General features: G+C 41.9%; 1 protein-coding gene across 4 annotated transcripts in view; it reads right to left on the bottom strand.

The window, feature by feature from the left end:
- The window catches only part of ARHGEF10 (Rho guanine nucleotide exchange factor 10), a 166,557-nt gene extending 151,778 nt beyond the window's left edge, over positions 1–14,779 (bottom strand). For 2 of the 4 annotated variants that reach the window (XM_054023863.1, XM_054023861.1), the window contains exon 1: positions 14,637–14,779. The gene's annotated coding sequence lies outside the window, so the exon portion shown is untranslated. Of the gene's footprint in view, positions 1–7,607; positions 7,672–14,636 lie in introns of those variants that run through there. The other 2 variants (XM_054023864.1, XM_054023862.1) reach the window with 2 other exon arrangements.
- Positions 14,780–23,517: the final 8,738 nt, after the last annotated feature.

Genomic DNA, 23,517 nt, shown 5'->3' on the forward strand with positions numbered 1-23,517 from the left:
TATCACAAGGTAACAAGACGGGGATTCCAACCCCATTTCAATCTAAAGCACTAGGCTTTGACCATGAAAGACACTTGGTGTGGCCTAAATTTCAGAGGTGCTGAGCACATGGCCTTCAGGCCTTAAGGTTTTATGAAGACTACCAGGAAATCAGAACTTTTCACAAAGAGGAGGTTAGTTATTGACAAGACTAAAACCCTGATAGCAGGAAGTGCTACTTGGCTGGGTAACAAAAACCCAACCATTTCGAGTCTTGCCCAAAGGACACTGAAAGAAAATCACCATTGCTTTCTGTGGACCAATTCCCACTCATGACTAGGTCAGGATTATCACTGGTGTGTCCTCACGCTACCTAATACACCTCTACCACAACAGAACGCTGTCCTTAGGAGCCAAAAAAAAAAAAAAAATCTTACCGCGTTATAGGTGAAACTGCGTTATATCCAACTTGCTTTGATCCACTGGAGCGCGCAGCCCCACCCCCCTAGAGCACTGCTTTACCATGTTATATCGGGGTAGAGATGTAGTACAGCTTAATGAATGTGTTTATCTTACTGCTTGAGAAAGCACTCTAATTTTGGCATAACCTTGGCAGTGAAAGGTATAAGATGTACCACAATGTTTCAGCTAGGAGTATGCAAAAAGTGTCCTGTGTGGGTTTCCAGCACAGGAAAATCCCTCCTTATTGATTCTAGGCAAATATAGCATGTGAGCACCTCATAAAAAAAAAAAAAAAAAAAAAAAAAGTACTTGTACAACAGAAGGATGGCCACAGAAACAGGAGCGGTACAAGTGTCTCCAAAACTGTGAGAGGCAACTAGACAACTACAGGACTGTCTCCTGCATAGGCCATTACACATCAAACTGCCAAGTTTTCTATCTCCGCCAAAAGAGCCATTTCTACAAACTTGATAACGGCACAGACCACATTTTACACGGCAGCCCTTTAAAACAGAGAGTGAATCACAGTTGCAGTCATACCAAGATTCTTTATTGCCAAGGGTGCAATAGGTATGAGCTAGCAAGTATACCCTACCTAATTCATGAAAGAAAAGAGGGAAGCAGGTTATTTTCCATGCAAGCCTGCCCCTTAGAGAGAGTGCTGTGCATGTGAGCTGTAGAATGACTGCTGTGAGACAGCCTATAAGGCTATCAGAAAGGTTGTAGGGAGTGGGGGTGGGAAGGGAAGAATCTGCCCACACCAAGTATGCGAACGTCAAAAACACCATTGTGCCTACTCCAGCTATTGAACATGGCCTGGTTAATGACTAATTGTGAGGCTTGTTCACCCAACTATAGAACTCCCTCTGAGATATAAATCTTGCTGTACAGAGTTTGGGGCTTGTTTGGTTTTGTTTCATTGTATTTTTTTTTTTTTTTTTTTTTTTTTTAATATCTCTAAAGTTGAAATTTCTGCAGAGAAAATAAAAATTCCAAGCACAGTTTGTTCTCTATGTAAGGCCATAATTAGGAACCATGGATCCTGTGTATTAAAGCAAGATTCAGGTTACAAAGACTGTCTATGAAGGGTGACTTAAGCATGCACTCAGACTGGGGCAGCTCTTTTCAATAGTGGGAGCCCTATAGCGAGAGAATATGAAAAATGAATCAAAGTTTTCATTCTTAATTGTTTTATTGATATTTGGATTTAATAACAAATATCTAACATATTAAAGGAAATACCAAGGGCTACAAAACAAAAACATTAATAAATTCAGGAATAGAACAAAATCCTTATAAGAGAAGTTCCCCAAATCACCATATGTGGAATGAATTAAAATAAGGAAAACATTTCCTTCGCAATACATGCACACAGTAAGTATGAGACCTAATGTTTCAGTATCTAAGATCCTATCCTGATCCCATTAAAATCATTCACTCGACTGGCAGGGAGTAAACGTTTTTCAGAGATAGTTGAATTATGTATAAAATACCATAAAACCCCTTAGAACCTTATTCTGCCACCTTTATACGAACACTGAGTAGCGCCTTGCTTTAGGCTAGATCAGAGGTTCCCAAAGTGGGCGATACTGCCCCCTGGGGGGCGCTGGAACGATCCAGGGGGGCAGTAGTAACCTCGGGTGCAATTGGGGGGCGTTGAATAAAAATAAGGGGGTGGTGGAAGCATAAAGAAAGAAGAGAATATAAGAAAACTTTGAAAAACCGTTCGTACATGTTTCATCTGCTGTGTAACATAGAGTTAAAGTTGTAGTGATTACTTTATTTTCCAAATAAATTCACAAATTATAACCGATCAGTTGTCAAGTCCACCAACAGCTCTTAACAAGCAAGTGTTGGCAGGCGAGCGTGTCGCGCATTGTCAGGAAGTCCAGCATGCATCGGCAGGAATATGTGCGTGTAATGACTTGTTTACAATACGATACTATAAATATTCGACATGTATGAAATCTAATTTAGATGGTTTCTGAATTGTGTAAAAAGCAGTTAACAATAGTGCAATAAGTATTTAAACATTTTTATTCATATTCGATACCTTCGATCTTTACGGATTACGGATCACATACAAAGCAAATTGTATTATTGTTGTTTCAATAAAACAGCAATTTACACGTGAGTATTTTTATACATTTTCGTACATATCTACCGTACGGTTCTGTGTCTCTAGTGCTTACTAATAATAAAATCGTAGCAGGCTTGTGTCGGTACAGCACTATTTGAAGTGTATAGTCAAATATATTTGTCATATTTTTTATTACAATATTAACGAAAACAGGGGAATGAAATCGTAAAAAAACTGTTAACTATAACATTTATTTATATCTATCGAATCATCTGTGTTAATTGGTAAATAAGGCGTGTGTTAATAAGGAACAATTATTTAAATAAGGGCAAACTAAATTAAAACTATTAACTGATTTTTAATTGCATATTGATTATTTTTTAAACTAATTATTTCTTGATAAATTTAGTTTGATATTTGACAATTTAATATCAAATACATATATCTATTGCTGAGCAAAGAACAAAACCCAGTTTTAGTTTCATTAGTATTTTAGTTTGGTTGTCTTTTGCCGTATTACGCAAAAAACGCTGTATACCAGATGTCGTGGGCGATATTCTAATAACACATCTTTCTTTATCAGGGGGTAGCCGTGTTAGTCTGTATCTACAAAAACAACAAGGAGTCTGGTGGCACCTTAAAGACTAACAGATACTATATTGTAGGATGTAGGTAGAAATATAGATACATAAAAGAACGCAAATTTGTCACTGCATCTTTCTGTTTGTTCACTTAAAGAAGGTAGATTTCCAGGGGGGCGCCAAGTAACTTTTTTTTCTGAAAAGGGGGGCGCTGAGTAATTTTTTTTCTGAAAAGGGGGCGGTAGGCCAAATAAGTTTGGGAACCTCTGGGCTAGATTATGGCATTGCAACAAGCACTGAGCAACGGGCAATGCAGATTTTTTCTGTCCAAGGAGTGGACTGAGAACCAGACTGAGGCTCAGATTCACAGTTTGTTTCTTCCTCCAGTGGAGGATATTATCCACAGCGGCCCTGTGCCTGTTGCAGATTATCTTCCTCAGTACTTCAGCTCATGTGATGGCCCATATGTTGGGGAAAAAAGGAGAGGATCTAAGGCTCCGCCCATTCCCTGTTCACCTATGTAGGAGAGACTGGAACAATCCCATGGTCACTGCTATCCCTCATACAGCGCTACCCATGAGGGGGGTAGGAAGTGCTGTGGATTATGGGGTATTTATATCTCCTTACCGCCTTGTGTTGGCAGAAAAGATGGGCTGAAGTCTGGCCTTTTGTGAATGGCCTCATTGATTTCAGTGGGACTATTTATAAGAAATAAATAAAATAATAAGCTCTTATATAGCACTTTTCATCCCTAGGTGCCAAGAGAGATCACTATCATTATCCCCAATTTACAGATGGGAAAGCAGAGGCACGGAGTGAAGAAGTGACTTGCTTAAGGTCATACAACAGACTGGAGGCAAAGCCTGAACTAGAACTCTGAGGACCAGTGTGATGCTCTATCCACTAGGTCATGCGGCCTCAGAAATAAGGCACTACTCAGCATCAACAGCAGCAGCAGAATTTGAACCTTAGATAAGTATAATTCATGTTCCTGAAAAAACTAAATCGAGTCATCCTGGTTACCATCATCCCTCCCCCACACTTAATTCTCTACTTTCTACCAGAGGAGAGAGGATGGTTCAATGGTTAAGGCACTGACCTAGGACTTGATCGAATTGGGTTCTACCTCAGAGGGGTGTCATGAGGATAACGATTAAAGATTGTGAGGTATTCGGACATTATGGTGATGGTGACCATATTAGTATTTAAAATAGCACAGATAACTATTTATCTGCCTAACAGAAACAAAACAAAACAAAAAATCCAAAAAACAAAGAAACACTCTTGGCACCATGGAAGGTAAAAAAGAGCAAACTTAGATCAGAAGCTCTTGGAGGCAGGGACCATGTTTTTTCCCCCCTCTGCTTCTACAGAACTCAGTGCAATAAGGAACATGACTGGGACTTCTAGGTGTTACCTCGATACACTAAATCTTCTCTTATAATTATTTACTATTTGTATTTATTCTCAATTTAGCTGGAAACAAAAGTCTGAAAACTCATGAGGAAGAGTCAATAACTTTATGTCTGTTTCAAATGACGATTATTTGGAAAAATATAGATTTTCCAAATGTATTCAATGTTTTTCATCCTCCAAATGCTCTTGCTCTCAGTACTTTGATATCAAAGTAACTAAACTGTTCTAGTAAAGATTTACATTCTTAATTAGGTCAGAAGAATGCTTCACACCGCACAAAACATTCAATCACAATGCAGATCTATGCACTATTTGACTGCATACATATTAAGAAGCCACGATAAAGCAAAACTTATTTTTATTAGTATAAAAACCACATCAGAACCAAAATTAACACTAGCGTTTTCTGCTTTTTCAATAGTGACTTACGATTGCTGTGAGAGAAAGAAAAAGTTCTGTTTTGAGAACAATTCTACTTCCCCAGCAAAATCACCCACTGACTCCAGAATTAAACTAGGCTTCCAGAATAAAACAAAATGAAATAAATAATTATACATACATACACACCCCATGCAGTTTACTTATTTTTTTTAAAAAACAAAAGGAAAATAATTAATGGCTTGCTCCAACCTCCCATTCAAGTCAATATGAGTCACTGACTTTTATAAAGCAAGAATGAATTATCTTCTAATATATGTATGGAGCTTTCACCTGGCTATTTCTGATAAAAAGAGAAAATGATTCACTGAATTCACCAAGGGCCTAATTCTACTCCCATTCATTTTAGCAGATCAGGATCCAACCTAAGGCAGTTAATGTAAATATTTACCGTTCTTTTGGATCTGATCACCTTTGGAAAAATTAATTGCCTTGTTTCCTGTCAGGAAAAGTAATGTTGACTATATCTGAAAATTACATAGTTCAATATTTTCAGCAGCCTCATTTAAAACACACACAGATCACTAAGAACATAATAAATAAAATCTCTCATTCTCCATATCTCTAACTAACAAAGAATTTGAAATAAACAGGAAAGTGCTTTTGCAACTTAGTCCCACAAACAGAATTGGAATGTGGATTCCAGAAAATTATCAATAATTGCATTCACCCAATTATATGCAATATTGAAATGTTATCCAAACAAATCAGAAATATTGTAGTAATGCAGCCATTGTTTTTCTACAAAAAACTATAACTAAAGCAAGGAAAAACACAAAAAAGGAAACAACAATACTACTACTGCCAATACAAATACTAGCATACAGTATATTGCATCTTCAAAAAGCTTTACAAATACTATTTAAAAATATTGGGACTTCTGCGCCTAACCCTGATACCAAAAATCTTCACTTCTTAATTTACATGCAGATGGACCCAATGATTGGGTAGAGTCTTTTCCATGTCGACATCTATTATTCTATTCTTAAAGTACAGTCACCAATGCCAATAGGATTTTATTTGAACCACAGGTTGTGTGATCAACTGGTTTGCAGCAAGAACAATTAAATAAAATGTAATAGTAAATGCAAAAAAAAAAAAAGCTTTCACGTAATACTAAGGTTGAGAAATTGAGCACCCAAAAGTACGTAAACTACAAAGTTGAAAGCTCACAATTAAGTCTGGCCTGAGAGAGAGAGAGAGAGAGAGAGAGAAAGAGAACATCCATACTCTATCTTTGGCTAGGTCAACAGCTTGTTTCATATGCCTTATTTCCCCTTCTGTAAAATTAGATAATAATGTTTATCCTCCCTTGTAAAGCATTTTGAGATCTATGGATGCATTATCCACGTTTAATTAGATAAGAGAAGGATGAAAGAAAATATGGTAATAGAGACTTTATAGTCTATTTTCTTAACTAGAAAATTTCAACTTAACTTTTTTATTTTCTTTGAACAGTCTTTCCAAAAGAGAGTAGAGAATAGAAACCAGGGTGAAAGTTTAAGATTAAACTTGGAACCTAATAGCACGCATTCAGAATTTAGTTCCAAGTATTGTGCAATGCAGTAAGTCACTGAAGCAGATTTTCCAAAAATATGACTACTATTCACTACCACTTCAATAAAACAATTTCTTTTGGTCTGGTTAACTATTTGCCCACACAAGACATTCAGCTTCAGTTTTCATGTTTGAGCAGCTAATGTGTAGGAAATGAATCAACGTTATGCATTGCTTCCCACTGTTTTGCTGATTCATGCAATTAAGAAAAAAAAATGAATGCATGTTCTTATTTGGAACTGAGAAAGCCAGCAAAAACATCTTGCATTTCCCCGATTAGCAACATTCATATTCTTTAATTTAAAAAAAAAAAAAAAACCACTACTAGTCATGCTTACACATCCTCAGATTCAAAAATACCATTCACTAAGTCTTTTTTTCTAATCATGTCAAGATTTCTTCTTCTAAGAAAATGTGTAATTGGTTTAATTTTGGATAGAAACTAAGGGCAAAATTCTCCTCTCAGAGACACATTATAGATCTTGACTCCAAGATTCTGCTCTCTCTCCAGACAGGAATTTCCTACTGATATCACAAGGGGTTCTACACATGGAGAGAGAGCAGAATATTAGAGTCCTGATCCATTATATAGATCTGAGAAGGGAATTTTTCCCTAAACTGACTAATGCATCTCCTTTCCTCATCATGTATGAAGAACATAATTACCACAATATGTCTGTACATTATATTAGTGATTCTCAAGCTGTGGTCTGTGAACTACTGGTGATCTTCCAGCCATTTGCCGGTGGTCCACGAAAAGATGGCTTTCCTCCTTTTTACACCCTCTAAATTACATTAACATACAGTTAGGATGCATTAAGCACTTTCTCAATATTAATTTTCCATTAAAGCAATTATAGTTACAACAGGGATGTTCTGTTAATAGGAATGGGAGAGGAAGACATCCACAAGACAATCTCTCGGTCTATATGAGGTCCACACTAAGAAAAAAAATTGAGAAACCCTATACTACCTCCATAACTTTGATCTTATTAAAATAAGCTGTATATCTAGCACAATCCTTATTAATTGACAAGCAGCAGGAAAACAAATATACATGGGTTTTGGTAACAAAATAAATAGAGGTTACTTACTGTAACTGGAAGTTCTTTGAGATGTGCGGAACACAGATAGGGACCATACATGAGTGTCTGTGTGCTCCATGCACCTGAATCCAGAAATTGTTCAAAGCAGTGTCTGTTGACTCATACATGTGCAGTAGCTTCCTTTGTGGTCTCAACTGCGGGTATAAGAGGCAGTGTGGGTCAACGTCTCTCCTGTTGCTCTTCTTACTGCAATCCAACAGGATCCACAGCGGAGGGAAAGAAAGGCAGGTAGTGGAATACGGATATGGAACACATCTCGAAAAACATCTAGTTACAGTAAGTAACCTCCATTTCCTCGAGTGATGGTCCTTATGTGTATTCCCCATGTGGGTGACTGGCAAGCAGTAGTCAGACTGGAGGAGAGTGCAAGGAACCTGATAGCAGAGATGCTTGTAGTACTGCTGTTCCTAAGGTTGCATCTGCCATTGTAGCGCATAGCATGTCGCAAACGTGTGGACAGAGCTCCAAGTTACTGCACTGCAAATGTCCTGCAGTGGAAAGTCCTAAAAGGCCATTTGTGTTTGTGTGGAGTAAGCTGTAAAACCCGCATGAGGAGGAATTTTTGCTATTTTGCAGCATTCTAAGATGCATCCCAAAACCCACTAAAATCTCTGTGAGGATATGGCTTACCCATGCACTCTTTCTGCTACAGCAACAAGGAGTCTCAGAAATTTTTTTAATGGGATTGGTTTTTTGCAGGTAGAATGCACCTGACATCAAGGGAATGAAGTCTCTTGTCTTCAGAAGAAGCATGGGGTTTTGGCAAAAACAGAGGCAAGTGTATTGATTGATTGATATGGAACTCAAACAATCTTGAGGAGCTTTCACTCTATGCATCCGAAGAAGTGAGGTTTTTACTCACGAAAGCTTATGCCCAAATAAATCTGTTAGTCTTTAAGGTGCCACCAGACTCCTTGTTGTTTTTGTAGATACAGACTAACACGGCTACCCCCTGATACTTGACAATCTTGAGGAGGAATTTGGGATGTAACCAAGGGGAGACCTTCTCTGTGAAATACTGTAAAAGGAGGGTCTGTCATCATGGCTCTTAGCTCACTGACCCTTCTGGCCAAAGCAATGGCCACTAAGAACTAGGGATGTAAATAATGTTTTAAAAAAGTAAATGTTTAAACTATTAAAATCTTACTGGTTAAACGTTTAACTGTTAGGCTCCGCTGCCTCCCTATGTGCCCAGGATCCCGGCTGCCGGCCCCGCATGCCACGGGTTCTGGCTACCGGCCCCATGACCGGGCTCTGTGTGGGGCTGGTAGCCAGAACCCGTGGCATGCGGGGCCGGCAACCGAGACCCCAGGGGCGGGGTGGCGGCCAGGACCCATGGCTTATTGGTTAACATTTTACATCCCTACTAAGAATGCCACCTTTATAGACAAGTGGGTCATAGCGCATGTTGCCACAGGTTCCAAGAGTGAACCTGCGAGTGTTGACAGAACAAGCTTAATGTCCCTTTGAGGGATAGGTTTAATGCTGGGTGGAAACGTCCCGATCAAGCCCTTCATAAATCACACAGTAGCCGGGAGTGTTAAAGATAGAATGTCCCTCCACCAGAGGGAGGAAGGCACTAATCGCTGCTAGGTGTACCCCAGTGAAGGGCCAGGTCTTTAAGGAGACAAGATAGTCTAGGATAACTGGAATGCCCACAGTATCAAGCAAATGTTGTTGGTGATGTGCCAAGGCTGAAAAGCTGCATCATTTAGCCTGATAACATGCTCTAGTACAGGGGCGGGCGAACTTTTTGGCCTGAAGGCCGCATTGGGTTTCGTAAATTGTATGGAGGGCCGGTTAGGGGAGGGAGTTGTGCCCTAGCCCCCACCTCCTATCTGTCCCCCCAGGACTCCTGCCCCATCCAACCCCCCCCCCCGTTCCCTGACAACCCCCCAGACCACCTGCCCCATCCACATACTCCTGCTCCCTGACCGTCCCTGGACCCCCACCACCCCATCCAACCCCTCCTCTCATTCCTGATGGCCCCTCCGGTACCCCTGCCCCAGCCAACCACCCCTTCTCCCTGTCCCGACTTCCCCTGGAACCCCTGCCCCTGACTGCCCCCACCACCCCATCCAACCTCCCCTCCTTCCTGACTGCCCCCCGGGATCCCTGCCCCCATTCAACCCCCTGCGGGGGGAGAGGGAACAGCGAGGGAGGAGCCGGGGGCTTGCCTCCCAGGCCAGGAGCTCAGGGGCTGGGCAGGACGGTCCTGCAGGCTGGATGTGGCCTGTGGGCCATAGTTTGCCTACCTCTGCTCTAGTAGAATCTTTTCTACTTTGGTTAAGGATTTCCTAAACAGGGGCAGAGCATAAGCATTCCATTTCTGATTAGAACATAAGAACGGCCATACTGGGTCAGACCAACGATACTGAAACCCCTTGTCCACATGCTTTTTGACCCCCTCAAAGAATTCTAGCAGATTGGTGAGGCATGATTTCCCTTTACAACAACCATGTTGACTCTGCCCCAACAAATTATGTTCATCTATGTGTCTGACAATTTTGTTCTTGATGATAGTTTCAACCATTTGTTTTGATACTGTAATTGCTGGGATCACCTCTGGAGCCCTTTTTAAAAATTGGCTGATTTAAATGATAGGTTACAGACTACAGTTAGTCGTTTTGCAATTTCACATTTGAGTTCCTTCAGAACTCTTGGGTGAATACCATCTGGTCCGGGTGACTTATTACTGTTTAGTTTATCAATTTGTTCCAAAATCTCCTCTACTGACACCTTGCGATGCTCTGTACCTGGGGAGGGGGAACACCTAGCACCCCCATGTTCATCCTTGTAAAATGATTGTGTGGTACCCGATGCAAAGTTTGTCATGTTGGGTGTCTTTGGAAGGAAAAAAAAATCACTTCAAAAAAACCAGACTCCAATGAGAAACTGTAAAACTGGAATTAATTTGCAAAATGGACACCATCAAATTAGTCCTGAATAAAGAGTGGGAGTGGATGGATCACTACAAAAAACTAATTTCTCCCTGCTAATACTCCCACCTTCTTGTCAACTGTTTGAAATGGGCCACCTTGATTACATAGGCCTCATTAGCACTACAAAAGTGATTTTTCCTCCCTGGTATTCACCCCTTCTTGTCAACTGTTGAGAATAGCCCACTTCCAACTTAATTGAATTGGCACGTTAGCACTGACCCCACACTTGGTAAGGCAACTCCCATCTTTTTATGTGCTGTGCATTTATACCTGCCTCTGTATTTTCCACTCCATGCATCTGATGAAGTGGGTTTTAGCCCATGAAAGCTTATGCCCAGATACATTTGTTAGTCTAAGGTGCCACAAGGACTCCTTGTTATTTTTCCTTGTAACAGACACAGGTCTAGGATAAGTATTTAAACTATTGGGCCTGCTCTTCAGCTGGTGTTAATTGACACAGTGTCATTGAAGTAAATGAGGCTTCACTGATTTACACCAGTTAAGAATTTGGCCTCTTTTCTATTTTTAAAAATTATTAACCATGAGAATGTAATATAATGGATGTATGTGTCAGCTCCTCTAGGTCACAGAGTCTCTAATCAGCTTCCCGGAGAGTTACTTTGGGGTATTTGTAAAGTGAGAGAGGTCCAGGTAGCTACCTGGTTATTGGGTGGTAGAATCTCAGACCCATCTCAAGAAAGTAAGTATATTGCTTGTGGAGAGGAGGTGAATGGGGTAGCCTGATCTTTGCAGCTTAGAGTAGAATTGTGGATAGCAGAGGCATTGGGTACCCATAACTTACATTGGTTTTAATGGAAGTTGAGGTCATGTAGCATATTGCAGGGGGCACTCAGCACCTTGCAGGATCAAGCTCTACATTATTTTATAAGACTAAAACAAAGCATTTTTTTAAAACTACCTTCCTTTCCATAGCTGGGCTGCTCATTCCATTTGCTAGTTTTCCCCTCTCCTCCTTTACATCTTAAGGAAATCCCAACATTTGGGTATGATACAAATGCAGGCTATAACTCTGCTCAGTTTTTATTTTAAACCTTGGAATCCCTCCACTGAAATAATAACTATTTCATCGCAGCAGATAGCCTTCATTCAGAAGCTATTCTTTTGCTTTAAGGGTTAATGATATAATTATACTAGGGATTGCTTTACACATTTTTGATTAGTGAAACAATTAGCAAGATTACCGGTAAAACATTTAAATAGAATACCTCTAGTTCTACCAAGGAACTGTAGAGAAGGAACCAAGGTGCCATTTAAGATGTCAAAGGTAATTTGGAATTCAATTACAGACACTTTTTTTTTTTTTTAAATAAGCTATATATTGTGCGTACAGATATGAAAAAGATAATATCCATAGATATTTTCTTACAGAAAAAAAGCGTGTTGTACTGCTGTGCTAACCTCTACTTTTAAAACATTAAACTCCTGGCGTACAACTTTCACAAATATCAAATGTCAAGTTGGTGTCTAAAGAACTACTGTCCTTGACCAGCTATACATGTGAACAGTTCATGGGCTACTGAGCCTGGGGGGTGGAATGGGATAAGATGCATTAAACTGAACAATGCCTGAAGTCATATAATCAAAGCGAAGATCAAACAGATCACCCAAGTGAAAAGAATGAAGGGCTTGATGCAGAGGAGATAGCAGCTGAATGACCACAACTCTCCTAGAAGTGGCTGACTGCAATGGCAATTGTAGGTACTCAGCACCTCTCAGGATCAGGCCGGAAATACATATACTAGGTCTCCAAAATGGAAAATGCAGGACTTTGGGTTTACTGCAGAAAGCATGGTTCATCAGGGTTTACTAAAGACAAGAGAGGCTTCTGGGAAAATATCCCATTTCTTTACAAGAATAAGAGGCTTATAGTTATGACATTTTCCTATTCCATTAATAAAAATGGATTTAGACCAGAAGAGGGAAAAAATCATTTTTTAGTATAACAGTGAAATTAAGAAGCATCAAATTTAAAACAGGTAAAAGGAAATACATTTTTATACCTAGCTTGATTCACCTCTGGAGCTTTCTGCCACAGATACTGTGGCCAAGATCTTTAGTAGGATTCATAAGTAGTACTGAATAAAAACATCCACAGTTGTACTGAGGTAAATTTATGAAGGATATAAAGACTCATACCTCAGGACCCAAGCCAAGTACCAGAAAAGAAACTTTTCCTATGGGCAAGTTATTCCCTAATTGTCTATTCCCAAGCATGTGGTACTGGCCACGGCTGAAGTCACCATATTGAATTAGATGGATCATAGTCTGATCTAATACTGAAAGAGCAAGGCATCTTCTATCACACACACTATGGCATTGTTTCTGTATCCAAAAATTTCAGCTACAAAGAAATCAAGGGAAATATTGATTATATATTATGTGTTGCCGTGTTGTAGCCATGTTGGTCCCAGGAGGAAATACTTTCTCATATCATCTATCTTGTCTCTCTTATATACTGTATATGGAAGGAATTGTTTGACCATACTATAACTATTCATATTTTTCATTAGTTTTACAGAACTTCATTGATTTTAATTGCCTATCAAAAAGCCAGCATTGGACAAGTAAACTGTTAAATAAAAAGAGTGAGCCTAAAGTGATACAATATCCTTGAAATTATTTTTATTTTTTACTAATCACTCCCAGGTGCCAATCTGAAAACTGGGCAGAACCCCAAAGTTGGAGAATATATATATTTTTGCTAATAAATCTAAGCATACACATTTAACTGCATCTTGAGCACTTGCTACCTTACAGCTGAAAACCAGTGAAAATAGTTTCTTGTGTGTTCTTATCGTACATCAGAAATATTGCTAGTCTAGAAAAGTAGTACATGCCATCATTGCTCACTTATTTTTGTAATGAAGCAATCTTTATGCAGGTAAAACATGCCCTAATAGAAACAAATACAAGAAAGCAACGATACAAACAAGTTTTCTCCTACTCCTTCACACGCACTGGTGAATTTTTTTTTTAGAAATAACTTTAACCCAACTGTCCACAACCCAGAAGATTTGCAAGTACTTCGCGATTATTTTACACCATAAGTCAACTGGGGTACACATGAATTCTAGCTCACTTGAAATTTTAAGCACAAAATAAGAAATTGGCAGAAACTACAATTTTAGGGACATGAAAATGTCCTCTGGCCCAATGTGCTTGACCTTTTAAAAATGTACAAAAGAAAAAAAGGTGCTAAAACATAAATGAGCAGTCTTTGAAACTGCATGAAAAAAGTTTAACTCCCAAATGGAGAAAAGTCTCAGTTGAAAGATATGGGGGTCTCTGAGCAGCCACCTGTCTGCCAATCATCCTACAGCTCACAAGTACTTTCTCTCGGAGAAAGTTTATTAAAAGGGGGAAAAAAAATCTTCAACCTGATTTCAAAAGGGCTGGGTTTTTCATTTCTACAGAAAAAAGTGATCGTTCTTCTCTAAAGGCTTAATTTAGTAGGGTATCCCCAGCACTCCAGTGTCAGAGAAGCACTGTTTATTTACATAGTCAAAAAAAAGTCAACAAAAACAAAGCAGATGATGATTTGCTAGAAATGAAATATACAAAACACCCTGCACTGAGACAAAGCAGGACGTGTTCATGTCATTTTTTTTAAACAGAACTGATGAGAGCAAAAGAACACTAACGTGCAATGTGTTTTTAGTTTGGTTTTCTTGCGTGTGCCCATCCTGAAGGCAACTCAGTCCCAGTTATTTTATAATCCAAAAGAGGCGACACAGGCCCACAAGCCATGATTTAAGACACATTCACTTATCCACGAAGCAACGCAAGGGTAAGGCTTCGATTATAAGAAGGTTTAAACTTTTCCACGCAAGGGGAGAGAGTATATGTGTCGTTGGAGTGGGAGGAAGGACCTCAGACATCCATCTGCAAGGGGATGCCATCCTGTCCACAAAATAAGTTAGTGTCCCTGTTCAGACACGTCACTAAACTTTCTCCCCCCGCCCCAATCTTACACCCACCCCCCTCCCGGCATACAGAGCTGCTTCCCCAGAGATGCCCACCCACACTAAGAGAGCTGGTCCCAGGCAGCACTCACCATTCGACACGCACTGAGAGAGCTGCTGCTTATTTTGAAATTCACCCGTTTCCTGTCACCTTTGGAGCTGCCGCAGCCTCCTCCTCACTGCTGCAGTTGCAGGATCAATTGTCTCGCTCGCCCCTTTTTAAAATATATCAAATTTCTTACAGCGCAGCACAGCCCACCCCGGTGTGGAATCCTGGGACTAGCCTCCCAACGATTGGCGGGTCCGGGAGCACTTCTGCCGGCCTGTTGGCTCCTTCTCCTGCCAGTCTCTGTGCTGCAGCTGGAATGGGAGGGGAAGGCTACAGACCGGCCTTTCTCTCTCCCTCCGCAAACGCTACAGACACCACATTCCTGCCGGGGCACGTGACCTGCCTAATTGCTCCTCTATGCACAGCTGGGCAGGGAGGGAGCTGTCAACATCTCTAGGCAGTGATTTCCCTACACCGCCCCCCCTGAATTTCCCCAACACCCCCCACCAGTTTTGTGAACTAGTTACATGCCAATTTAGTGACTGTTTGGAAATTTGAATGGAAATTGAAACTTTAAGACACACTTTAAAAACATATACAGTGTATGATAAAATATGTGTATCTGAAAAAGTATAATAGATTTGAAAAGTATGAACATAGACTAGCTTCCTTATACAGCTGTTGTTTTTTATGACAATGTCAGTGCATTCATTTCGGTGATGTTGGCCAACCTAATAATTTCAAATGATGATTTGTAAGCAAAGTCTAAATGAGCTCTCCATGACAGCTAGTGATGAGCTGGGGCTGGGGGGAAAGACTTCAGGACCAGATTGTATTTACATTCACACCTAATCTACCTAGGTATCCAGCAAACAGAGCTGTGTTGCCCAAGTGATCGATTTTGGCTGGGGTTGGGTTACAAATCACTTGAATACCTGAGGGGAATGAAATGTTGTTGTTCTTATTGTATGAGTAAAGGGCAGTAGAACTGTACTTAGCCTGTGCTGATTGAGGACATCAAGAGAGAGGGTGGGGACCTGTCCCTCTCCACTGTTTAAAGACAGAGCTGATTAGGCTCCATAGATAGACTTTAGTTAGTTCTGTTAAGTGACCACTGCAGCTGAAATCACTGATAATCAGGTCTAAGTGCTTAGTCCTGCTGTGGGACAGTGTTTCTGTGGAAGAGACAGCCCAGACTGCACTAGCAGCGAGGTTCCCCCACTGAGAGCTCAGCTGAAATCACTGAGAGCTGGGTGGAACCTCAAGAGACCAACTCGCAGAGGTCACAGTGGCAGGTGGCAGCAGAAGGTGACTGTGCAGGGCCATTGGCAACAGAGTGATGGAGTGAATGGTGGCACAACAAACAGCAGTGGCCAGAGCGAACAGTGAGCAGCTGAAGGAATGAGCAAGGTGCCTTCTTGCCCCCCACCTAGGAGGTGTACTCACGTGAAAGCACCTCTGAACTCTGAGTCTCCATTGACCAAGGACAACACCGGTGAGTGGGGTGCAGTGGAGGGAAAAGTGAGGGACATGTTAAATAAACATTTGTTTGTTGGACTATCGGGGTGGCTCTATGTTTTTTGCTGCCCCAAGCACGGAAGCCAGGCAGCTCAAGTGGATTTGGCGGCGTTTTCTGTGGGTGATCTGCCGGTCCCATGCCTTCGCCATACCCGCCACCAAATTGCCACCAAAGCCACGGGACCGGCAGACGTCCCACAGCATGCCGCCGAAGGCTGCCTCACTGCCGCCCTCACGGCGACCAGCACGCCGCCCCCCTCCCCCTCGGCTTGCCGCCCCAGGCATGCCCTTGCTGCACTGGTGCCTGGAGCCGCCCCTGTGGACTATGTTTTAGTGACTTTGCTCCAGAATGCTAGATTTGTGACTGGGAATGGAAACTTATATAAATATGTTTCCTAGTAGGCCAAGATTTTTAAAACGCATTATTTGCCAAGGTTGTTATCTCACATTGTTGCTATCTTGAGAGGTCATTATGTTGGGGAGTTTCTGAACTAAACATTTTTATTATTATAATTAATTTTTACATAAAAATGGTCCTACTGGGTCAGACCAATGGTCCATATAGCCCAGTATCCTGTCTTCCAACAGTGGTCAAAGCCAGGTGCCTCAGAGGGAATGAAATAACAGGTAATCATCAAGTGATCCATCCTCTGTTGCCCATTCCCAGAGAACTATCCACAATGACCCCAAGACCTCTTTCTTGAGTGTTAACAGCTAATTCAGACTCCATCATTTTGTACGTATAGTTGAGACTGTTTTCCAATGTGCATTACTTTGCATTTATCAACATTGAATTTCATCTGCCATTTTGTTACCCAGTCACCCAGTTTTGTGAGATCCCTTTGTAACTCTTTGCAGTCTGCTTGGGACTTAACTATCTTGAATAGTTTTGTATCATCTTCAAATTTTGCCACCTCACTGCTTACCCATTTTTCCAGATTATTTATGAATATGTTGAACAGTACCGACCTATCAGGGATACCACTCTTTATCTCTCTCCATTCTGAAAACTGACCATTTATTCCTACCCTTTGTTTCCCATCTTTAACTAGTTACTGATCCAAGACAGGACTTCCCTCTTATCCCATGATGGCTTACTTTCAAAAGTCAATTTAAATTAAATACATTTTATATATATATATATATATATATATATATATATATATATATATATTTTTAGAAATCTAGACCTGTTATGGTTTTGGTGTAACTTGCATTATCCTTATGTTAAATTTGCATTATCCTAACAAAACATTTACTTTATTCATATCTCTTTTATATATCTCATCGGCCCTGACACCCCCCCTTGTAAATTCGAACACCCCCCTAATTTCAATTCCTGGGGAAACCACTGTCTTCCGGTCTGCTCCAGAGTGCGCCCAGCTTTGGAGCTCCTTCCTTCCAGAGAGCGAGCTCACAAGGCCAGCTTCTCCGGGTTGTCAGTTCGCCTCCGGAGCCTGGAGCTGACCAGGGATAAAGCTCATCAGCCGCAAAGCCTCGATCATTTGGCAAAAGACACCTTGATTGTTAAAGATGCTGTTGTGGAAATCAAGGACATTTCTCTCCCCCTGCCCCCCAAAGTGATGTCTGGCTCTGATTTCAATAACTTCCCAGTCAGAGAGAGTATCCTGGGTGGTTTATGTTGTTTGGAAACACAGCACAGCCATGCACTAGTCAGCAGCTTCAAGGGCTTCGGTGGCAGATCTGCATTTAATCCAGAATCTGAAATTTTGACCAGCTGTTTTCAAGGGTGTCTCTTTTAATCAATTTCTGTCTGGAAGGATTCAGGCAAAGACAGCTGCTCTAGTCGCCCAGAGGATGTGACACACACATTCCAGCAATCACCTCCGCAGCCTCTGCAGAATATTAGAGAAGGCACCCCACATTTCACTGAACAGATCAACAGCAATGTCTGCAGTTAATTAGCACATCTTGTAACCATGGGGAGTTATGGGTGTGACAAGCTCCCCCAGGGTGCCACCTGGAACTGGCATACCACTGAGCCCTCTGACCCACCAAGCTGGGCTCCCTCTCACGCTGTGCTGCTTGACAAGTTGCAAAGCCCTCCAAGCTTGCACTTTCACCAGCATTCACACAGGTAGGGAAACACCCAGCTGCAGTTACATGCAGGCTCTCTAACCACCAGCCTCCCAGCCTAGGACCCCAGAGCAGTACCGTCCTACCCTGCTCAAATCTGGCCAGTATATGGGTTTAATACCCAGTCCGCCTTTCCCCCAATGTGAATAACCAATGTGGTAACCAAGTTGAGATTTTCCCCAGGCCCCTTAGTCAAATGCACACTGGTTTGGATTAAAACATAAAATATGTTTATTAACTACAAAAAGATAGATTTTAAGTGATTATAAGTGATAGCAAACAGATCAAAGCAGATTACCTAGTAAAGAAACAAAACTGCAAACTGAGTTTAACATACTAGATAAATAGGATATTAATTAGAAAATTCTCACCCTGAGTGATAAACAGGCTGGCAGATTCTTAAGGCACAAGCTGTGTTTGTTTTGCAGTTTGGGTTTCCCAGGTTTTCATACACAGGCTAGAAATCCCTTCAGCGTGGGACCATCATTTTCCCCCAATTCAGTCTTTTTTTTTTTTTTTCCCCCCTCAGGTGTTTCCAGGTGTGTTGTTGTAGAAAGAGTGAGGTACCATCATGATGTCATTCCCCCCTTTTATATCTTTTCCCACTTGCTGGGAAGCTCTTTTACTGTGACCTAGGTCAAACAGTTCCCATTGTGTAGTGCTATCTCTGAGAGGTTTCTATTGTATGCAGTTCCTGGGGTAATCCTGGTGCCTGTGTGCATTTCCTTAGTAAGCCATTAACACTGTTTGGCCTTTTTACTGTTGTGCCTGAAAGGCTGCTTGTGGGTGTTTTCAACCTCACAACATGTTTCAGTAACACATACATAGCCAAACTTCATAACTTCACATACAACGATAGCATATACAATCCAATGAGATATTAATGTCTAGCAGATCAAGACTTTTAGAATGATACCTCACAAGGCATACTTTGTGCAAAACATATCCTACTTATACAACAGTGGTGAATAAGGGGATTTCAGGGTGTCACAATGGGGATCTACCTCCAGTTTTGATCTTGAGCCACCACTAAGTTGACTCCTGTTACAGACAGACTGGTGCCATTCCAGAGGGGCAGACCATCCCTCGTGATTTAGAAAAGCCACAAAGGGAGTTTTTGTAGGATATATTAAGTATGGCAGCTCCCAAATGACTTTGCAAGGCTACAAGTTGGGAAGCATCACTTTCCCCATTCCCACTTGCCCCGTGGCCATGCCCTTGATATCCAAACCTGCACACAGCTGGCCTTTATAGCAGTAACTTAGAAGGAGATAGACGGCTATCCAGGGGAGGAAGTACATGCTGCCTGTCCCTTCTCACAACCCCCCTCTGTCGGATGTGGTCCATTGAGCTCCACTCCACTTATACAGCAAAGAGGAAGGGAGATAGAAAGTGGCATAGGCTTGCATCAGTGTGACTGTGTCATAACTATAAAGGGAAGGGTAATAGCTATCCTGTGTACAGTACTATAAAAATCCCTCCTGGCCAGAGACTCCAAAATCCTTTGCCCTGTAAAGGGTTAAGAAGCTCAGGTAACCTGGCTGGCATCTGACCTAAAGGACCAATAAGGGGACAAGATACTTTCAAATCTTGGCGGGGGAAGGCTGTTGTTTGTGTTCTTTGTTTGGGAGTGTGTTCGTTCTCGGGACTGAGAGGGACCAGACATCAATCCAGGTTCTCCACATCTTTCTAAACAAGTCTCTCCTATTTCAAACTTGTAAGTAAATAGCCAGGCAAGGCGTGTTAGTTTTCCTTTGTTTTCTCAACTTGTAAATGTACCTTTTACCAGAGTGTTTATCTTTGTTTGCTGTACTTTGAACCTGAGACTAGAGGGGAGTCCTCTGAGCTCTTTAAGTTTGATTACCCTGTAAGGTTAATTTCCATACTGATTTTACAGAGATGATTTTTACCCTTTTCTTTAATTAAAAGCCTTCTTTTTAAGAACCTGATTGATTTTTCCTTGTTCAAGATCCAAGGGGTTTGGATCTTGATTCACCAGGAGTTGGTGGGAGGAAGGAGGGGAATGGTTAATTTCTCCTTGTTTTAAGATCCAAGGGGTTTGGATTTGTATTCACCAGGGATTTGGTGAAGGTTTTTCAAGGTTTCCCAGGAATGGAATCCATTGAAATGGTGGCAGCCGAACCAGAGCTAAGCTGGTAGTTAAGCTTAGAAGTTTTCATGCAGGCCCCTACATTTGTACCCTAAAGTTCAAAGTGGGGATCCAGCCTTGACAGACTGCCTATAAAGCCAATAAATATGCCTGGATGTCACTAAAGACCTGATCCAAAGCCAATGGAGAGACTCCCATTGATGTCAATGAACACTGGATCATGCCCTCAGGGCAGAATTGTAAGACAAGTGTAAGTGAAGGCATAATTTAGTCTTTAGAATCTTTTCTACTATTGATGCATGAGATGCAGAGCATGGAGCTTGGCTTTTAAAACCCAAGCTGAGTTTGCAAGGCCCGCAGTTAGGAAAAAGACCAAATCTCTTTACCTGTATGCTGAACATAGTTGATACAGAAATCCTTGTGAGACACTTATAGTATATCATGATTGGAAGGGACCTCAGGATGTTATCTAGTCTAACCCCCTGCTCAAAGCAGGACCACTCCCCAGACAGATTTTTATCCCAGTTCCCTAAATGGCACCATCAAGGATTGAACTCACAACCCTGGGCTTAGCAGGCTAATGCTCAAACCACTGAGCTATCTCTCCCCCCACAATAAAACATGGAATACCACAGGCAGGGCCGGCTCTAGGATTTTTGCCGCCCAAAGCAAAAACAATTTTGGCCGCCCCCCCCCTTATTTAATTACCCCGGCCCTGCCTCAACTCTGCCCCTTCCCCAAATCCCCAGCCCTGCCTCCTCCCCCCAGGCTCTCAAGCCTAGGAGGGAAGGGGAGAAGTGGCACCGCGCCGCGGCCATTCGGAGTCTCCCCCTCCCTTCCAGGTTTGAGAGCCTGGGAGGGAGGGGGAGACTCTGAGTGGCCGTGGCGCGGGCGCCGCTTTTCCCCCTCCCTCCCAGGCTCTCAAGCCTGGGGGGGAGGAGGAGCAGCGGTGCGCGAAACGGCCACTCGGGATCTCCCCCTCCCTCCCAGGTTTGAGAGCCTGGGAGGGAGGGGGAGACCCCAAGCCGCTGCGGCGCGCGAAACAGCTGATTTGCGCGCCGCTGCTTCCCCTCCCTCCCAGGTTTGAGAGCCTGGGAGGGAGGACGAGTAGCAGCGCGCGAATCAGCTGTTTCGCGCGCCGTGGCAGCAACAGCGGAGGTGAGCTAGGGAGGCTGGGGCACATTTTTAGGGGCGGCATTCTGGTGCCAGCCATGCCACCCCTAAAAATGTGCCGCCCCAAGTACCAGCTTGTTTTGCTGGTGCCTAGAGCCGGCCCTGACCACAGGGCCATTTTTATAGTCCCATCTCAGAGAGGAAACATGCATTAAACAAGACTTGGGAAAACTTCACAATATTTTCACAGTGGCTCAGTTGTTGCTCTTGTTCTGATTTCAATTTTTTAAAACATTTGACAGCTTGCTCCTGCCAGCATCTGAGGCCTCCCGAACATTGCTTACGACCTTCTGAAGTCAATGCCCAAACAAACCTTCCTCTTCTCACTACTGGTACTTTCCCACTTTGTGAAGCAGGCCAGCCCTGTGCTTCCTTCCCTCCACACTGACAGACAAAAGCAGAACAGACCATGAGGCAGTCCCCTTTACACTTCAGCAGTTCCAATTTATGAAATTTTAATTTCTTGACAGCATGGTATAGAGCATCCAATATTCCACATTGGATCTTGGCTGGAATTTTAGGGCCAAATGCTGCCCTGGATCTACCTTATCTATCAAGATATCTAAAACGATACCTCTCACCTGAATATCTAAAGCTTACATTCTTAACAGCTATTAGTGGGTTTGGTTTCCTCAATTTTTGGGTCCCCAAATTAACAAACCTAAAAAGAACCAGATATGCTGAACAACCCATCTTCTGTAAATCAAGCCTTTTAAGGTGTCTCAAGCTGGGCACCCAGAACCACAAGCCTTTTTTGAAAAAGTGTAACTGCATGCAGGATGGAGGCACACATATCTGATTCACTCTCACTTCACAGTGGGTTTTGTGTGTGTACAACACAGGCCAGAATTTAGCCTTTAATGGGACATTACCTGGTGAGAGGCCTAAAGCTTTAAGCTGAAGTGCATGCATGAGTTTTAAACGTATTGGCTACTGTCCATGCATGCCACTGATTGCTCTCTACTGGACAGAATGTGAGACTTGCTCAAAAGTGTTTATCATATAATGGGTGATAGTTAACTACCACCCCAAACCTAAATCCCTACCAATACAAGACATTCCACTGTACATTTCTCTCCCTGAGGAGAAGATGAAAGAACAAACAAGTTCCTGGTTAAATCTACCGTATTACAGTGCACAATGGATCTGATGACTTCAAAGCCCTGTGTCGCTATGGCTTCAAATAGTTTGCTGAAGCTCTAGTTCACATATAAGCTGTCTTCTGCTCACTTCAGTGAGATCTCCAGTGGCTTGGTAAATAAGTGCTGGTCATTGAGATTTAAGTGCCATGGAGGTATCTTTAACTTATGCACAATATTTTTTAAACAGATATGAGAAAATGTGCTGCTTATTTGCTTGGACCACTATTTCTCTCTTCTGTCTCCTATACATTACCACAAGATACTCCTGCAGATTTCTATTACTGACCTATGAGTAGAGTACGATTTACTGGTTCTGGCCCCCATTGTGACTGCTTTCCACTGGTTTGCTGGTGTTAAGCAGCTGCTCAGTCACACAACAGGCCATTCCAACATTGAAGAGGACTTGTCAGATGGAAGTGAAGCTGGGCTCTGGAAATCCTTGGCTGCAGGAACAGCTCTTAGTGGCTGTTACCGATGGGTGCAAAATAGCACAGCTCTGAGACTGGTGCTCACAGGGGCATTACAAACCAACCTCTGAGCAGCTGGATATATAATCAGCTTTGCTCCTCAGCTGTACGTCCTATTGAGCAACTCAGCTAGATGAAAGGATCTAGGCCACTGTAGCTATTCTGGAGTCACTTTAATTTCAAGATACAAAGGAAATTAAATTCATTTAAAATTAATAGAGTCAAAAATGCCAATTTGTTTAACAATGTGTTCTCTACAATTGCTGTCCATTTTAACTTAATCTTTTCCAATTTTTTCTGTTTATACCTTTTTTCTGCTTAATACAGTTACGTTTTCTCTTAACATGATAATTATCTTAATATGAATCCCACAGAATCAATATAGTCCAGGTCCAAAACTGATGTAGGCAAACCATT

Source organism: Malaclemys terrapin, chromosome 3 (assembly GCF_027887155.1).
Source record: "Malaclemys terrapin pileata isolate rMalTer1 chromosome 3, rMalTer1.hap1, whole genome shotgun sequence".
Lineage (NCBI taxonomy): Eukaryota > Metazoa > Chordata > Testudines > Emydidae > Malaclemys > Malaclemys terrapin.